Consider the following 19,211-nt stretch of genomic DNA (forward strand, 5'->3'; position numbering starts at 1 on the left):
GGGTAAATAGATAGGGAGGGACTAGGGCAGTTAGGTTGCAGAGCTGGGAGATTATGTTGTAATAATTGTGCCTAAACATTTACCCTAATTGTGAGTTCAACTGTAAAAAGTATGTGAAAGTTCATAAAATATCACAATAAGCTATAATAACAAATGCTGATGGGAAAAGGTACGAAAAGAAGACAGAAAAACTCAATAGTCTGAACAAAAGGCCCTACTAATATAGTTCAAGAACTAGGTTAAAATTATTCTTCATAAAAATAAAAAAAATGTGAAACAAGAAATTAATAAACCAAAATTATTATTGTCAGTTATTAGGCCTAATTGGTGGACAACATGATGGAATGAGCTATGCCACCCATGTTTAAAGAAAGAGACTTTGGAAAGAAGAAGAATAAATACATTAATAATAACAACAACAAACATCAAAAGATGGAGGCAAGATTAACCATCATGGTTGCCACCCCCACTGTCTCCTAGGACCACAGACCTTCTTCATCTTAATCCTAAGAGATGTCCAGACTAGATAACACCAGGGGGGGGGGCAATAACATTGTTACCTCCACAAGTTCCAACTAAATCCCAAGCACCACTGGGATGAAACATGATTGGACTTTAACAACAGCAGTTCCATTTCATCACAACTAACTTATTCTTTTTTATCCAAAAGGATAGATGTGATCATCTTTCATAACATGTAAGAGACTGTCAAACAAGGATTTTTTGTTTTTCTTTTGTTTTTTTCATTCTAAAGCTCTTTCCAGATAAAGAGAAAAGAGAACAAGGGGCACTGTTGAAATGAAAGCCTAAAATGCTTTAACTGTTTTTCCTACTTTCCTTTATCTTTAATAAAAGGTTTAAAAGGATTTTTCATGGTGTGTTTGCTCTGGTATCAAGCAGGCTGAGGTCTCCATACACCAAAACACAGACTAATGTGATGGCTATCTGCAATGCCCAACTCCTATTTATGGATATGATGACTCCTACAGCTGACCAGTGTCTGGCTATCCAGGTGCTTCATTGCTGACAATTTCCTGGAGGGCTGGCTATGCAAGTAAGAAATTCTTCCTCCCCTTCATCCGAACCAAACCTATACCCATATATCCTTTCCACTACAACCATACCCCATTCCACATCAAGCCCTCTCCCCTTTATTGCAATAACAGCTGTATAAACTGATACCTGTGTTCTCTTCTCAACTAACTTTTTGTCTTCACAGGAGGCAGAGGATATCTCCTCTGACCCTGACTCATTATATTCCTTGTCCACCCTCATAATACCTCCAGAAGATGGTATAACACCTGTCAAGGATGATCTAGATAATACTTAGTCCTGCCATGAGTGCAGGGGACTGGACTAGATGACCTCGTGAGGTCCCTCCCAGTCTTACGATTCTATAACTCTGCACATAAATCCATTAGAAAACAATGAGAAAGCCATTGGAGTATTCATTCATACAGTAACATACTATAATATTGCCCTTAATCAATTATCAGGATATTTATGGCATGTTTTATTCTCCCTGTCAGGGTTCCTTCCCCACTCTGAACTCTAGGGTACAGATGTGGGGACCTACATGAAAGACCCCCTAAGCTTATTCTTACCAGCTTAGGTTAAAACTTCCCCAAGGTACAAACTTTTACCTTTTGTCCCTGGACCTTATGCTGTCACCACCAAGCGTGTCTAACAAAAATAACAGGGGAAGTGCCCACTTGGAAATGTCTCCCCCACAAAATATCCCTCCAAGCACTACACCCCCTTTCCTGGGGAAGTCTTGATAAAAATCCTCACCAATTTGCATATGTGAACACAGACCCAAACCCTTGGATCTTAAGAACAATGAAAAAGCAATCAGGTTCTTAAAAGAGAATTTTAATTAAAGAAAAAGTAAAAGAAAAACCTCTGTAAAATCAGGAAGGGAAATACCTTACAGAGTAGTCAGATTCAAAACATAGAGAATCCCTCTAGGCAAACCCTTAAGTTACAAAAAGACAAAAAACCAGGAATATACATTCAGCACAACTTATTTTATCAGCCATTTAAACAAAACAGAACCTAATGCATATCTAAATAGATTGCTTACTCACTCTTTACAGGAGTTCTGACCTGCATTTCTGCACTGGTCTCGGCAAAAGCATCACTCAGACAGAGAGGACCTTTTGTTCCCACCCACCCCCCTCCAGCTTTGAAAGTATCTTGTCTCCTCATTGGTCATTTTGGTCAGGTGCCAGCGAGGTTATCTTAGCTTCTTAACCCTTTACAGGTGAAAGGGTCTTTCTTCTGGCCAAGAGAAATTTAAAGGTGTTTACCCTTCCCTTTTTTTGTGACACTCCCCGATGAACAAGAATGTATCCACCTACAGGAGATGGTCCAAGAAACCATCCACATGCAGAAGAGGCCTGTATAATTTTGGACGGGCTGCTGTAGGAAGCATTTCAGAATGAATGAGGCATCTGAAAGAATGAGTTAGAAACATGAAACATGAAACTAGAATCTGGATATCAAGAATCTGTGCATTTTATTTACCCAAGGTGTGCTAGGGTAACAGTAAAAAAATGGAGGGTCCCCAAATGGTGATGAGCGAGAGCGAAAGCACCGCTCATAGAGTGGGTGGGTGTTTGTTTACTTTTTTTTATAAATAATAGTAGTTCCAAGCCTAGCTGTGGCTGTATCCACATATCCTGGACACTACAGATAGTCTTTGAATGAGGTCACCTTACTCTGCTTGTTCCTTGCCTAAGAAGCCACCCTCATCTGTGAAGCCAGCTATGAACTGACAGCTGATGACACAATTAGGGAAGAGGATCCACGTTGCTCATCAACTGGTTAGGATGGTAGTATGAATCAGCAGTATTGTAGCCTAAGGTCAGAAAGAACCACCAATCACCCAGTCTGACTACAGGGTACCAATACCACCAGCCACCCACATGCTAAACCCAACAACCAGAATCAGACCAAAATATTACAGACCTCAGGAGACTCAATTACTGTGTACCACAGGCAGCGATTAGAACTGAGGTGCACCAATGCCTAAGGTCCCTGCAAAGACAAGGAATATATTAAGTGAGGTATAACCAGAAAATCCTGGCAAGCAACCTGGTAAGCTCCACTCTGCAGAGGAAGGTAAAATGACCCTAAAGTGACTGCCAAATCCTTCCTAACCCCTTCCCAATCAGTTAGACCCTGAGCACGTGAGCAAGAACCAGCCAACCAAGCCCAGAGAGAGAGAATTCTCAGTACCACTTCACAGCACCAGCCAACCTATCCAATGTCCCATTTACAGCTGTGGCTATCTCTGATGCTTCAGAGGAAGAAGACAAAAAGCCCCATCCATCAAATACATTGGGCAGGGAATCACTTCCTGACCTGTACTGGTGACTGGCTGAAGCTGTGAAACATAATATAGAAATATAGAATATAATAATAAATATAGAAATATAAGACATGAACCAGAAGGGACCTGGGACTGCAGAACCCTGCTCCTCTCCACCACATGCAGACAAAAGGGTGAGATCAAAAGGGAACCATTATATTAGATGTTGCTGTCACAACATGTGAAATAATGAAAACTTCTGACACTGACATAAAAAGAAAAGGAGTACTTGTGGCACCTTAGAGACTAACCAATTTATTTGAGCATAAGCTTTCGTGAGCTACAGCTCAGAATCTGAACCTCTAAGCACTTATATACATTCATGTAAGTAGTTCCATTGAATTTAATGAGGCAACTTAATGTTCATAAAGTGACTCATGTGCATCGGTCTTTACAGGTTTGGAGCCATAGGGCCTAGTCTGGCAAGCCATCTGCCTGTGGCACTCCCTTTGATTTCAATGGAGTATCATGTACTAAGATCTTCAAAGATAGAATATCCCTTCTTTTCTTCATAGCCTTTTCTCATTTACAGCTCCATGGGATCCAAATGTGCAGACCCTAGTCAGGATGGTGAATATTAAAAATATGAGAAAGGTCTGTTCCTTTGGCACATTTACTTCCAATGAAATGATTCCCACTAAAATTTAAACAGCAGTGTATGAAGAAATTACATGCTCCTAGATCTGCAGAATAACCAGGTTAGGGAGAGATTCTTGAGTATGGTATTGTTTTAGGAATTTAGAAAAATTGCTCTTGAAAGGCACCATACAAACACTTCTTTCTTAGATAGGACAAGGTAGATATATATTGGAATTAGAAAAGATTCAGAAAAGGACAACTAAAAGGATCAGGGATATTGAACAGCTTCTGTATGAGGAGAGATTAATAAAACTGGGACTTCTTTCAGTCTGGAAAAGAGACGACTAAGGGGGGTTATGATAAAGGTCTATAAAATCATGACTGGTGTGGAGAAAGTAAATAAGGAAGTGTTATTTACTCCTTCTCATAACACAAGAACTAGGGGTCACCAAATGAAATTAATAGGCAGTAGGTTAAAAATAAACAAAAGGATGTATTTTTTCACACAATGCATAGTCAACCTGTGGAACTCCTTACCAGAGGATGTTGTGAAGGCAAGACTGTAACAGGGTTCAAAAAAGAACTTGATAAGTTAATGGAGAATAGGTCCATCAATGGCTATTAGCCAGGATGGGCAGGGATGATGTCCCTAACCTCCATTTTTCCAGAAGCTGGGAATTGGCAACAGGAAATGGATCACTTGATAATTACCTGTTCTGTTAATTCCTTCTGGTGCATCTGGCACTGGCCATTGTCGGAAGACGGGATACTGGGCTAGATAGACCTTTGGTCTGATCCAGTATGGCCGTTCTTATCTTCTTATAGAATGTAGGTATATTAACTGAATAAATAAATGGCTGAATAGGTGCGAACAAAATGTTAATAATGCTAGGGTCACCCTTGAAGTGTGTCGTTTATGGATACTTCAGAAATTGATGTTATGGCTGCAATTTTTCAATTTATTTTATTGTATTCCCTAGAGCAAAGTTGAAAAACTGTGCTACATATACACTGTACTGCTGTATAAGGCACTGTGGGTTGGTTTCTATTGTGTGCAGGGAAACCTTCAAAGTATTTGAGGTTTATGATGTATACAGTCACCAGGGTTCCTGGCCAGACCATCAGTGTATCTGGGATTTGCCATGTTAACTAGATGTGATAGGTTTTAGGTAGGTTCCTACCTTATAAAATGCATGGTTTAGCAGGGCCATGAGGTCATTTAGGGCACCTAAATATGCATTCCAGCATCTCCATTTTACTAGCGTTCCAACATTTATGTTTTGGAATACTACTGCCCCCTTTGTGTTGTTATGGTGTATTTACAGCTTTAACTCAAACTGCAGTCTTTTGTCCTGCAGTCTTAAATTTATATTCAGGTGTACTCATTGTATACCATAAAATGCTGCCATATGTATAAAGTGTCACATTTGTACATGATTAAACAGTCTAAAAGTAAAGAAGTGAGTCTTGTTGGAAGGCAGATATTTTAAATGGTGGATTTGCTGATAAAAGACCAATACACTCCAATAGAGACACATATTAAATCTGCATGAAACTGTAAATGAATTATATATGAAACAGAAACTTAGGAAACAGCAGCCAAAACTGAATGAACATTAAAAAGGGCAGCATGTGAAAATTACTTGGCAAGAAAGATAAACAAAACAAGGGGATCAAAGAACAAATCAAAATTGCTGATATCCTTAATGTTAAACAAACAGAATAGAATTGGGCTGGGACAACACACAAGAAGAAATGATGAAATATGGGCCAATTGAAATAGCAGCTTTCAAACAACATCAAACCATACATGCTGAAACTCAGTGTGTGTGTTTAAAGTTGGATTATATAATATTTAGTAATTTGTATGTGGGTTGTTACAGTCATAATCAAAAACACTGGAGTAATATTTAAAGCTGGAGAGTTTTAGGGTGTTGATGCTCAATTCTGTATCAGGAAGATGTATTTCCAGTCATTCTGGCTGAAAATATTCATGCATCTTCTGTCTTTGCAAATAACTAATGTGCCAAGTCTGTCCAGAAACCAGACAGAACTACTTTTCTTCCTAAATGGGAATTAGACTAGATGATCCTTGTGGTCTCTTCTAACCCTATGATTTTATGCCAGGTGTACTTGGAGAGAGATTAATTAGATGGTTTTTCTGTTGTCCATTTCATTTTTTTTCTCCAGAAAACTGTTTTTTACCTCAGAGAAGACTAGAAATTAAACGGTCTCAAAAATATGCTCAAAAACATTCTTTTTATTTAAGTTTCACACTTTGTTTTTTGAACTTATCCTAATAATGTGTGGAAGGGGGATGAAATAAAAAACAATATTAGAGCAGTTTTTCAGGGACTAATCCTTATTTGTATTAGTGTACTTATTTGTGTGCATTCAGTGCAGAGTTGTAAGACATTGTGCGTTGCAGCCTTATCTTTTGTGTAGTCATTTACACCAGTGCAAAAGTAAGTGCATGGTAGGTCTAAAATGCCACAAAATCAGAATGGTGGCCCTAGTATGACCAGAGATTTTGCCTCAGTTGCCCAAAGTGCTTACAGCACATTAAAATTGGAAATTTGAAGAAAAAAAACTCAGGACGGGGTTAAAATTAGGAAAAAAATGGACATAAAATGAGGAGTGTTAGTAGTGTTAGTTAGTAAGAACCTTTGGAATGCTTAGAACAGTAATAGTTTTTGGAATAAATCTTTAATTAAATAAAAATTACGAATGGCTTAAATTAGAAAAATCTAGTGATGTAGGCTATAGGGTGATGTAATATAGTGGAAGATCCCATTTCTAGGGCACATAGGTGTTCATTGCCTATGACGTAATGATTCCACTTCCTGTGATGCAATGGTAAATTCCACTTTGTGTGGGTAATGACTCAGCAAAATTCCATAGAGATACATTGAAGCCCATACATGGGGCTTTCAAACAGGGTTCATCCAAAGGTCAGCTGAAAAACTCCATAGGAATACATTGAGCCCATAGAAGTCTATAGGAGGAGGAGAAGCTACTAGTACACATGACTAATTACCATATAAATCACATACACATACACTATGGAAGCTGATTGGCTGAACTCGAGTGTCACATGTTGATACACGTAACATAAATTAGCAAATCCCTGAAAGCTGATTGGCTGAATTATGATAATAAATTATAGCGAATGAGTTGCAAATTGTATATAAAGGCAACCACCAGCGGGCTAAAACCTGTAGGGGACAGGGACCTGAAGGAGAGTGGAACACTGTAGGACACCTGGAAGAAGGAAGACACTTGCAGACCTGCAGCAACCACACCAGTGGAACGCTGCTGGGTAAGAAAGCTAACTATTGCCTTACAGCAGCAGAGTAGCTAGCTACCCATGATCACAAGCATCGAGAACGCTCGCTAGCTTCAGACAACACTCACTAGCGTCCATCACTCACAAAGCAGCCAGCAGCAGCACCACAAGCCGTAGCAATGGCTTCCGTAAGTAGCTAACGGCCTTTCCATCCTAGCCATGCTGCACAACAGCTGCAACCCACACTCACCAGCATTGCTCCCAAGCAGCTCTTGCAGCAGCAGTAACAGTAGGCCACCCAGGGTTCCAAGGTTGCCCTGGGCAATGGCCATTTCTGCCACCTAGCCAGCAGGAGGGTGCCGCAGCAGCTGCCAAGCAGGCTTCTGTACCTACTTCACCTCAGTGGAATCAGGCAGCCGCTTAAGCAGTAGCACAACATAACCGCTCCATGCCAGCAACCCTCAAACCATGATCCTGAGCATCGAGACAGAGCAGAGGAATCTCAGAGGGATTAAAAGGAAGTTTCCTTTACACCTAATCTTTGTTTATCCATTTATTCCTGACATGTTTGAGTTTCAAGTGTAAATAAAGCTGGATGCTTGTGGTCTGAGTGAGATCTTCTCCTACCCATTTAGTAACTGCCAGGCCAGCGCTTAATAGATGCTTAGTTTTAAGTATTTAATATTAAATGTTTAATTAATATATTGTTATATTCTTAATGGTTATATTGTTATAAGTTATAGTATATTAAGTGAATGATAATACTGTTATATGCCACAGACTTAAATTGAAATTATTATTGTAGTGTTGTGTCTTTATTTGCTGTGCTTTGTTCTCCTTTTAACTGTAACCCTATTTTATCTATCTCTATTCTTTTACTGTAACCACTCACTTCTAAATAAATATTATTTTTGTTATCGAAGATTTACTGCTTGGCTGTCTATTCTTGATTGGAGGGCTGTATCCGTGTCCTTTAAAGGGAAGGTAGCTAACTGCGGCTTTCCCTGGAAATTCTTTTAGAGCGGGCCACAGCCTTAATTACTGGAATAGATAAATTAACATTAAAGGTTTTAAATAAAAGCAGCATTCATAGGCAACATCATTGGCTTAATATAATTGGTCTCAAATCTTCTGTTAACACTAGGTGAATAAGTTTCAGCCTATACATTGTTTAGTAACTCTTTAGTTTGAACCTCGGCTATTCATTATTTGTAGTTATTAGTCATCTACGTCACAGAATACCTGATTCTGATATTCTTATTCATGTTAAATAGTAATTTACACCACAAATAGTCCTATTAAAATTAATGAGATTCCTTGTGGAATATAGTACTATTCAATACAGGTAAGGCTGTCTATACTTTCTGTGGCCAGTAAGTACATTGCATTCCCTCAGCATAGATATCAACAGCAGCATTACGGTGAGACACTGCTTAGGCAAGTAGAGAAAAGACACCTCAGAACCTGAAGATACATTATTTTTAGCAATGTAGTCTCCCCCTGCCTCCCCGCTGCTGGAGCCTTACCCCATTCTTGTGAAAGGCTCTAGCACAGGGAAAGGCTCTGGCAGCGGACATGCCTTTATGTCTCTGAATGTTTTTTTTCACCATTCAATCAGGTCTATGAGTGGTAAAGTGGTTGATTTATATAGTATAATCACAGTTTCTTTCCTCAATTGCAAATAGATTATTTAAGAGTTTATATAAGAACTCTGCTTTGGACACCTCAAAGAGAAGATCTGGGGACCCAGCAGAGGAACCAGGAACATGCGGAACCCAATGGATATCTGCCTCTCCTTCCTTTCAGAGGCTATTCTGCCAATGGCAAAGTCCCCATGTACCTGTTCAATTGGAGTTAATGGTGACCAGTTAATGATAATCCTGACTACATTTCCAAAGAGAAATCTGAGGCTATTGGATTTTAGTGCGGTTGAAAACGATAACACATGTGCCACCTTGTCCTAGATTTGTCTGTTAAATTCTCTAGCATTTCAACACTATGACGCTGTATCAGATAGGTTTATGAGTCCCAGAGAGTTGGGGAGATACTACAGACATGGCATTCCCTCTCCCTCCAGGACAGCTTTGCAGGAGCAGAATTCCTGCTCGTGTCAGAAGCAGAGAAAAGAGATGGGACCTCTAGTAGATTTTTTCAGTTTCACAGTAAAGGGGACATCAACAATGGACAATTTTCAAATTTACTGAAATGTAAAGCAACGTTTTTAGATGTGACCAAAAATAAAATAATACAAAAATCCTATCTCTCTTGTACCTAGGCTTGATACAAATAGCTGGGAGGATGGGGGGAGAATAGAAAAAACAGGAAAACATATGTGTTAAAATATTCAGTTGACTTATGGCTGTCTCCTATATATTACAAAAACTTTGCAGACAAATATAAATAGCGGTATTGTGGACTTAAAATGAAAGCATGGGGTTTATGTTCCCACTACTAAAACAGTAAATGTTCTGAAGAGATTTATTTTCCCTCATTGGTTAGGCAGCTATTTTTCAAAATTTGTAAAAATCCACAGAGAAAACACAGAGAGCCTTATTCTCTGCAGTCTTGCATGTTGTGTAATTATTTACACCTGTCTAAAGTACATGTAAATGATACCATCTGTTTTGCAAGTGCATATGAAACTATTCAAGTTGCAAGGCAGCAGAGAATCAGTTTCAAAATATAGTTATATGGCTATACCGAAAGAAAGACAGGAAACATTTGACATGGGTTTAATTAGGCCGCAACTTTATTATCACATGTCTGGGACTACCTAGCAGATAAAAGTGAACAGTGCAGGTAACCCCATGTTTATTCTGTAATTATGCGGGGGGCTTTTACCAATTCCCCCTCCTTTTCCACCCAAGTCCCTCCAGCAAATTTATTGCCGGGACCTTACCATAACTGGAGGGCTTTTACCAGCTCCGCCTCCTTTTCCATCCAAACCCCTCTGTCAAGATTCCTTCCCCACTCTGAAACCTAGGGTACAGATGTGGGGACCTGCATGAATGTTCAAATGGTGAAAACCCTAAACTGGGATGTGGTACAGCTCTGTAGGCCAAGAGCAACTGCTGCAACACTAGGTCCCAATCACTGGACTGCTCATTTACGAATTTACGTATCATGGCCCCCAAAGTTCCATTAAACTTCTCTACCAGGCCATTTGTTTGATGATGGTAAGGGGTGGCAACCAAATGATTCACCCCATGAGCTTCCCAAAGGCTTTCCATAGTTCCTGCCAGGAAATTAGTTCCTTCATCTGTAAGGATGTCGGAGGGCAAACCTACCCTGGCAAAAATGTCTGTTAGTGCCTGACACACACTTTTAGCCCTTGTATTGCTTAGAGCTACTGCTTCTGGCCATCGGGTGGAAAAATCCATGAAAGACAGGATGTACTGCTTTCCTCTGGGTGTCTTTTTTGGAAAAGGACCCAGAATATCCACATCTACTCGCTGAAATGGAACCTCAATGATGGGGAGTGGCTGGAGAAGGGCTTTGACCTTGTCCTGGGCTTTTCCCACTCTTTGGCATACCTCAGAAGACCAGACATAGGTAGAAACATCCTTGCTGGTTGTTCCACCAGTTCCGGTTCTGAGATTGGCTCAGTCTGGGTCTCTGTGACTGGATCCACTATTGCTGTTGCAGATGTTGTCTTGGGATCTGGTTCCATCACCTCTGACCGAGTCCTGGTAGAAGTCTCTGGAACAGAGCAAGGTGTGACAGCTTGCTTAGCCTGGCTGCGGGTGACCATTTCCACCCTCCTGGCTAACTTCACATGATTGGCCAAGTCTTCCCCCAACAGCATGGGGATGGGATAATCATCATAGACTGCAAAAGTTCACGTTCCTGACCAGCCTTTGTACTGGACCAGCAACTTCGCTGTAGGAAAGTCAAAAGAGTTTCACTTGAAGGGTTGAATCATCACTTGGACCTCTGGTTTGATTAAATTGGGGTCCACTAAGAAAGCGTGGATAGCCTGCATTTGTGTTCCGGTGTCCCTCCACGCTGTAATCTTCTTCCCACCCACACTCACAGTTTCCCTCTTTGCTGAGGGTATCTAGGAGGCATCTGGGCCTGAGGACCTTTTGTGGGACCCCGGTGCAATGAACTGTAATCTGTTGGGGTTCTTGGGGCAGTTGGCCTTTACATGCCCCGGCTCGTTACATTTAAAACATCACCCAGCTGACTGGTCACTGGGGTGAGGTGGATTGCTGGAGAATGGTGTGGTGAGACGATAAGGTGTTTGGGATTTTTCTTGGGGTGTAATCAGGTCTTTGGGTTTCTCCCAATAGTAGAGTGTGGTCTGAGAGTGTCCCTTCTGGTATCTGCTCAAACTGCGACCAGGGTTGTCTCTCCCTCCTCCCTCCACCTGTTTTGTTCCGGTTTGCCCCGCCTCTCTGGCCGTCTGCGACTGCTTGTATTGATCAGCATAAGAAGCAAAACTTCCTGCTGAGTCCATTTTCTTATCCCATAAATGCTGTTTTATGTGATCCTTGGACATATTCAGGAATTGCTCTTGTATCATCAAATCCCACATTACGCCAAAGCTAGTTACATCCTGTCCTTTGAGCCATTTATCAAACAGATTTGTCATCTGGTTTACATAAACCACATTACTTAGTCCAGGCCCTCTCTTAAGGGTTCAACACTTTACTCTGTAAGTTTCAGCTCTAACTTGAAATTGGTTTAAAACCAAATCCTTGAATTTATTGTAGTCAGAAGCCTCATCAATAGGTATCTTATTGAATATGTCCAGAGCCCTTCCAGTCAATTTTGTGACCAATGTGGTTATCTTGTGAGCTTCCGGAATTTTATGGAGTGTGCACAGTCTCTCAAAGTGAGAACATATTCAGCAATATCTCTGGATTTATCATACTGTGGACATAGTCACTCCCATTTGTGGATTGTTGGGGAAGGATTGTTAGGGTTATTCGGTATATTCTGAGGAGCTTTTGCCTTCTCTATCTCCAGTGCATGCTTCCTCTCTTTTTTCCTCTCCTCCATTTTTTTCTTTTGCCACCATAGCTCTGCTGTGGGCAGCCTCATGGGCAGCCTCCTCTGCCTTTGCCCTGGGTTTTTCTGCCTCTTTCGCTTTCTGGTGTGCAGCCTCTTGGGCAACCTCCTCTGTCTTTGCCCTGGCTTTTTCGGCGTCTTTCGCTGCCTCTATATTGAGTTGTTTTAATTCGACCCATCTCTGATGTTCCTTTTCTTTCTCTTCTGCTTCCAGTCTAGCTAAATCCAGTTTCTGTTGGACATTGCTTTCTGACATCTTAGCCCCTCTGTTTTTAACCTAGCTATACCCGAGAGTTAGAAAGAAAAAAAACTGGCTTGTAAAATTTGCTGTGCTCTAACCTGATACCTTTGTCTCTGATAGCTGTTCCCAGTCTACAGAAAAAATCCTTTTGTTAAAACCACTAACTCCTCTGTCTCCAGGCAAAGGGACAGAAAAAAAAACTCTAATTGTGTTCAGTTAAAAAAAAAACCTCTTCGGGTTCTGTGCTTTTGGGTCAAAATGATCTCTGGTTCAAAATGATCCCACCATTCCTCTAGAGTGCAGATGTGGGGACCTGCATGAAAGACCTCCTAATTTTATTTCTACCAGCTTCGGTTAAAACTTCCCAAAGGCACAAAGTCTTTGTCTTTGGATTAGGTAAAATGCTGCCACCACCAAGTGATTTAACAAACAATCAGTGAAAGGACCATTTGGAGTTCCTATTTCCCCAAAATATCCCTCCAAGCCCTAACACCCCCTTTCCTGGGGAGGCTTGAGAATAAACAAGATGAGCACAGATCAGCCTTGGATTTTTAACACCTAAACAACCCAGTCATCTTCTTAAAAAACAGAACTTTATTAGAAGAACAAAAAAAGATAAAAGAACAACTCTGTAAGATCAGAATGGAAGATAATCTTACAGGCAGTCAGCTTCAAAACATAGAGAATCCCTCTAGGCAAAACATTTAGTTACAAAAAGACACAAAAACAGGAATACACATTTCCTCCAGCACAGTGAATTTACAAGCCCAAACAAAGAAAACCTAACCCATTTTCTAGCTAGATTACTTACTAACTTAACAGGAGTTGGACGGCTTGCATCCTTGATCTGTTCCCAGCAAAGGTATCAGACAGACAGACAAAAGCCTTTTCCCCCCTTCCAGATTTGAAAGTATCTTGTCCCCTCATTGGTCATTTTGGGTCAGGTGCCAGTGAGGTTACATCAGCTTCTTAACCCTTTACAGGTGAAAAGATTTTGCCTCTGGCCAGGAGGGATTTTATAGCACTGTATACAGAAAGGTGGTTACCCTTCACTTTATTTTTATGACACCCTCCAACAAATTTATTGCTGGGACCTTACCATCCACCCCCCCCTTGTAGGAGGGATAAGATGATCTATAAGAATGGGGGGTTGGCTCCCTGCTGTACCAATCATAGGGGTCCCCAACCGCACCCCATTTGTTCCTTTAATGAACACCTCTTTTTAAATCCTTTTCCAAGCCATTTATCCAGTCACTGTATACCTTTCCTATGGAGTACCTGCACTGGACATCCGTCACAAGGAGGCGCCGGCAATTAGCTTGGCTGCCTCCCCACCAAACTCAGTCGGGTTCCCACACATCTATAGTGCCCCCCTTTTATATTGGCCAAAACAAATGGGCTCCAAAGCTTTACAGGGGGACCCCATACTCTCTGAATAATTTGGTGCCCTGGATGCCCAAATTGCTGAACCTTTTATGACCCCAAGTGATTTGGCCACCCCCCTGTTAGAATATGTTGAGTCTTGTCCACGCAGGTGGCTCTTTATGGCTCTCAGCCACACCCTGCGTGAATGCATGTCCAACACTTCTTGTCCTGGGCAGTAACTGAACTCCTTTACAAACTCCAAAATAGTGTTCTCCAACGTGTGCACATCATGTCGGTGACTGCTGACAGGCTCCTCAGTGGACAGAGATGCACTGTCCTCAGTTTGGGGGTTCCACGACCACCACTCCCAAGAGAAGGAGGCGGGTGATGGTGGTCGGGGACTCTCTCCTCAGGGGGACTGAGTCATCTATCTGACCAGGAAAACAGAGAAGTCTGCTGCTTGCCAGGGGCTAAGATTCACGATGTGACGGAGAGACTGCCGAGACTCATCAAGCCCTTGGATCGTTACCCCTTCCTGCTTCTCCATGTGGGCACCAATGATACTGCCAAGAATGACCGTGAGCGGATCACGGCGGATGACGTGGCTCTGGGAAGAAGGATAAAGGAGTTTGAGGTGCAAGTGGTGTTCTTGTCCATCCTCCCCATGGAAGGAAAAGGCCGGGGTAGGGACCATCGAATTGTGGAAGTCAATGAATAGCTATGCAGGTGGTGTCAGAGAGAAGGCTTTGGATTCTTTGACCATGGGATGGTGTTCCATGAAGGAGGAGTGCTGAGCAGAGACGGGCTCCACCTAACGAAGAGAGGGAAGAGCATCTTTACGAGCAGGCTGGCTAACCTAGTGAGGAGGGCTTTAAACTAGGTTCACCGGGGGAAGGAGACCAAGCCCTGAGGTAAGTGGGCAAGTGGGATACCAAGAGGAAGCACAGGCAGGAACGTCTGTGAGGGGAGGGCTCCTACCTCATACTGAGAATGAGGAGCGATCAGCAGGTTATCTCAAGTGCCTATATACAAATGCACAAAGCCTTGGAAACAAGCAGGAAGAATTGGAGGTCCTGGTGATGTCAAGGAATTATGACGTGATTGGAATAACAGAGACTTGGTGGGATAACTCACATGACTGGAGTACTGTCATGGATGGTTATAAACTGTTCAGGAAGAACAGGCAGGGCAGAAAAGGTGGGAGAGTAGCACTGTATGTAAGGGAGAAGTGTGACTGCTCAGAGCTCCGGTATGAAACTGCAGAAAAAACTAAGTGTCTCTGGATTAAGTTTTGAAGTGTGAGCAACAAGAGTGATGTAGTGGTGGAAGTCTGCTATAGACCACTGGACCAGGGGGATGAGGTGGATGAGGCTTTCTTCCAGCAACTCGCAGAAGCTACTAGATCACACGCCCTGGTTCTCATGGGCGACTTTAATCATCCTGATATCTGCTGGGAGAGTACTACAGTGGTGCATAGACAATCCAGGAAGTTTTTGGAAAATGTAGGGGACAATTTCCTGGTGCAAGTGCTGGAGGAGCCAACTAGGGGGGGAGCTTTTCTTGATCTGCTCCTCACAAACCGGGAAGAATTAGTAGGGGAAGCAAAAGTGGATGGGAATCTGGGAGACAGTGACCATGAGTTGGTCGAGTTCAGGATCCTGACACAGGGAAGAAAAGTAAACAGCAGAATACGGACCCTGGACTTCAGGAAAGCAGACTTTGACTCCCTCAGGAATCTGATGGGTAGGATCCACTGGGGGAATAACATGTGGGAGAAAGGAGTCCAGGAGTGCTGACTGTATTTCAAGGAATCCCTATTGAGGTTACAGGGACAAACCATCCCGATGTGTCGAAAGAATAGTAAATATGGCAGGCGACCAGCTTGGCTTAACGGGGAAATCCTTGCTGATCTTAAACATAAAAAAGAAGCTTACAAGAAGTGGAAGATTGGAAGATGACCAGGGAAGAGTATAAAAATATTGCTCGGGCATGTAGGAATGAAATCAGGAGGGCCAAATCACACCTGGAGCTGCAGCTAGCAAGAGATGTTAAGAGTAACAAGAAGGATTTCTTCAGGTGTATTGGCAACAAGAAGAAAGCCAAGGAAAGTGTGGGCCCCTTACTGAATGAGGGAGGCAACCTAGTGACAGAGGATGTGGAAAAAGCTAATGCATTCAATGCTTTCTTTGCCTCTGTCTTCATGAACAAAGTCAGCTCCCAGACTGCTGCGCTGGGCAACACAGCATGGGGAGTAGGTGGCCAGACCTCTGTGGAGAAAGAGGTGCTTTGGGACTATTTAGAAAAGTTGGACTTGCACAAGTCCATGGGGCCGGATGCACTGCATCCGAGAGTGCTGAAGGAATTGGCGGCTGTGATTGCAGAGCCATTGGCCATTATCTTTGAAAACTCGTGGCGAACCGGGGAAGTCCCGGATGACTGGAAAAAGGCTAATGTAGTGCCAATCTTTAAAAAAGGGAAGAAGGAGGATCCTGGGAACTACAGGCCAGTCAGCCTCAACTCAGTCCCTGGAAAAATCATGGAGCAGGTCCTCATGGAATCTGTCGTGAAGCACGTACACGAGAGGAAAGTGATCAGGAACAGTCAGCATGGATTCACCAAGGGAAGGTCATGCCTGACTAATCTAATCACCTTCTATGATGAGATTACTGGTTCTGTGGATGAAGAGAAAGCTATGGATGTATTGTTTCTTGACTTTAGCAAAGCTTTCGACAGGGTCTCCCACAGTATTCTTATCAGCAGGTTAAAGAAGTATGGGCTGGATGAATGCACTATAAGGTGGGTAGGAAGTTGGCTAGATTGTTGGGCTCAACAAGTAGTGATCAATGGCTCCATGTCTAGTTGGCAGCCGGTATCAAGTGGAGTGCCCCAAGGGTCAGTCCTGGGGCCGGTTTTGTTCAATATCTTCAAAAATGATCTGGAGGATGGTGTGGATTGCACTCTCAGCAAATTTGCGGATGATACTAAACTAGGAGGAGTGGTAGATACGGTGGCAGGTAGGGATAGGATACAGAGTGACCTAGACAAATTGGAGGATTGGGCCAAAAGAAATCGGATGAGGTTCAACAAGGATAAGTGCAGGGTCCTGCACTTAGGACGGAAGGACCCAATGCACCACTACAGACTAGGGACCGAATGGCTAGGCAGCAGTTCTGCGGAAAAGGACCTAGGGGTGACAGTGGATGAGAAGCTGGATATGAGTCAGCAGTGTGCCCTTGTTGCCAAGAAGGCCAATGGCATTTTGGGATGTATAAGTAGGGGCGTAGCCAGCAGATTGAGGGACGTGATCGTTCCCTCTATTCAACATTGGTGAGGCCTCATCTGGAGTACTGTGTCCAGTTTTGGGCCCCACACTACAAGAAGGATGTGGATAAATTGGAGAGAGTCCAGCGAAGGGCAACAAAAATGATTAGGGGCCTGGAGCACATGACTTATGAAGAGAGGCTGAGGGAACTGGGATTGTTTAGTCTGTGGAAGAGAAGAATGAGGGGGGATTTGATAGCTGCTTTCAACTACCTGAGAGGTGGTTCCAAAGAGGATGGTTCTAGACTATTGTCAGTGGTAGAAGATGACAAGACAAGGAGTAATGGTCTCAAGTTGCAGTGGGGGAGGTTTAGGTTGGATATTAGGAAAAACTTTTTCACTAGGAGGGTGGTGAAGCACTGGAATGCGTTACCTAGGGAGGTGGTAGAATCTCCTTCCTTAGAAGTTTTTCAGGTCAGGCTTGACAAATCTCTGGCTGGGATGATTTAATTGGGGATTGGTCCTGCTTTGAGCAGGGGGTTGGACTAGATGACCTCCTGAGGTCCCTTCCAACCTGATATTCTATGATTCTATGAGCTTGTCCGATAACATGCTTCTCCAACGCAGCCTTACCCCATCACTGGACCCCAGTTGTCCACTCTCAGGCCATTAGGATGTCTGCCTATGTTCCTAAGAAAAATGGTCCTGTGCACACAGATTCACCCCACCACCTCCACTGCCAGTCTGCCAACATCTGGAATGGAATCACAACACATTTGTGGAGATTGGCCACTCGAAGTTGCACACTGTATTGTATGCTTCAAATGCCAAAGCCCAATTGTCAGAATTGCCTGTGCCCCTGTACACAGCTGCACCACTGCTGTTGTGGCCCCTGATTGCGAATGACTGAGAACCAAATTCCATAGGACACAAGGTTTGAGCAAGGCCACTTAGATTCCTCAGAATGTTACCTGTGATGTGCCTGCATGACTGCTGCATGGGCCATTGGAATACAACCACCCAGCCAGCAACCTTTGAGTTAAGACTGCTGTGTGGATATGGATGACCATTTATCCCCCTGACAAATGTAACAGCTGGGAGACGATTCCAAGATTGTTGAGAATGCTATTTGACAGGTTACCCGCAACCCCGTGTACCACAGCTGAACCCTGTGTACCGCTCTGTAATGTGCCATTCAATGACCAGCCTTACCACTCCTGTAATTGCATGAATTTGTTAAGGTTTGTCCCATAGCTCTGCCATGTGAAAGGATGCAGTGGATCTCCATGATACAATGCTAACTATCCTACCCCCCACATTCCAGGTAGCTAGCAGAATTCATTCAAATGTGCCCATCTGCCTGTGCACCCCTGACTGCACATTGACTCCCACAACAGCCTTTGAATCCCACCGCTCCTCCCAGTGCTAGTGCTGAGGCTGGCAGAAAAGGGAGAAGTGAAAATTCCCTGGGTGAGCCCCAAAGAAAAAAACCTGAAACAGTCCCTAACCTATCACAGCTCTGTTGTTAAGGGGGGGGGGGGAATTTTGCTGTGTCCCTTCTCATCCTCTTACCTATACCCCAGGCTAGTCTGTTCCTTAGAGCTGCCTAACAAGTTAGCTTCCCCTCCCTTTTATTGTTCTGCTTCCACAGGGAGCCAGCAGTCCTCTGTACTTAGCAGGGAGAACTGGAAACATGATTCCTTTCCCCTCTTTGTCTCCCCCTTCACTGCTTACAGTCCTGCCTCCACAGGGATCGGAGCTGAACAAAATTGCCTCCTGTAATTCCCTGACCTTAGCAGTGAAATTTGAAACCTGATTTACTAATGCCTTTACACACAGCACAGCTGTGGCCAGGGGGTGGGGAGGAAAACACTCCCCATCCTTGTGTCCCTACCAGGGAATGAATGAGACATTTGGCTGCTTTGCTAGCCATATCCCCCTCTCCTTGCGGACCTACTCTTGTATGCCTGCTTCACCCTACCTTGCTCCCCTTCCCCGTTTCTTACTGATCTGCTTCCCCATGGAGCCATGCACCTGAGAAGTGCTGAAGTGCTGTGTTGCCTCCTCTGGCTTCAGATTGCTTCCTGTAAAAG

This window comes from Lepidochelys kempii, chromosome 1 (assembly GCF_965140265.1).
Source record: "Lepidochelys kempii isolate rLepKem1 chromosome 1, rLepKem1.hap2, whole genome shotgun sequence".
In the NCBI taxonomy this organism is placed as follows: domain Eukaryota; kingdom Metazoa; phylum Chordata; order Testudines; family Cheloniidae; genus Lepidochelys; species Lepidochelys kempii.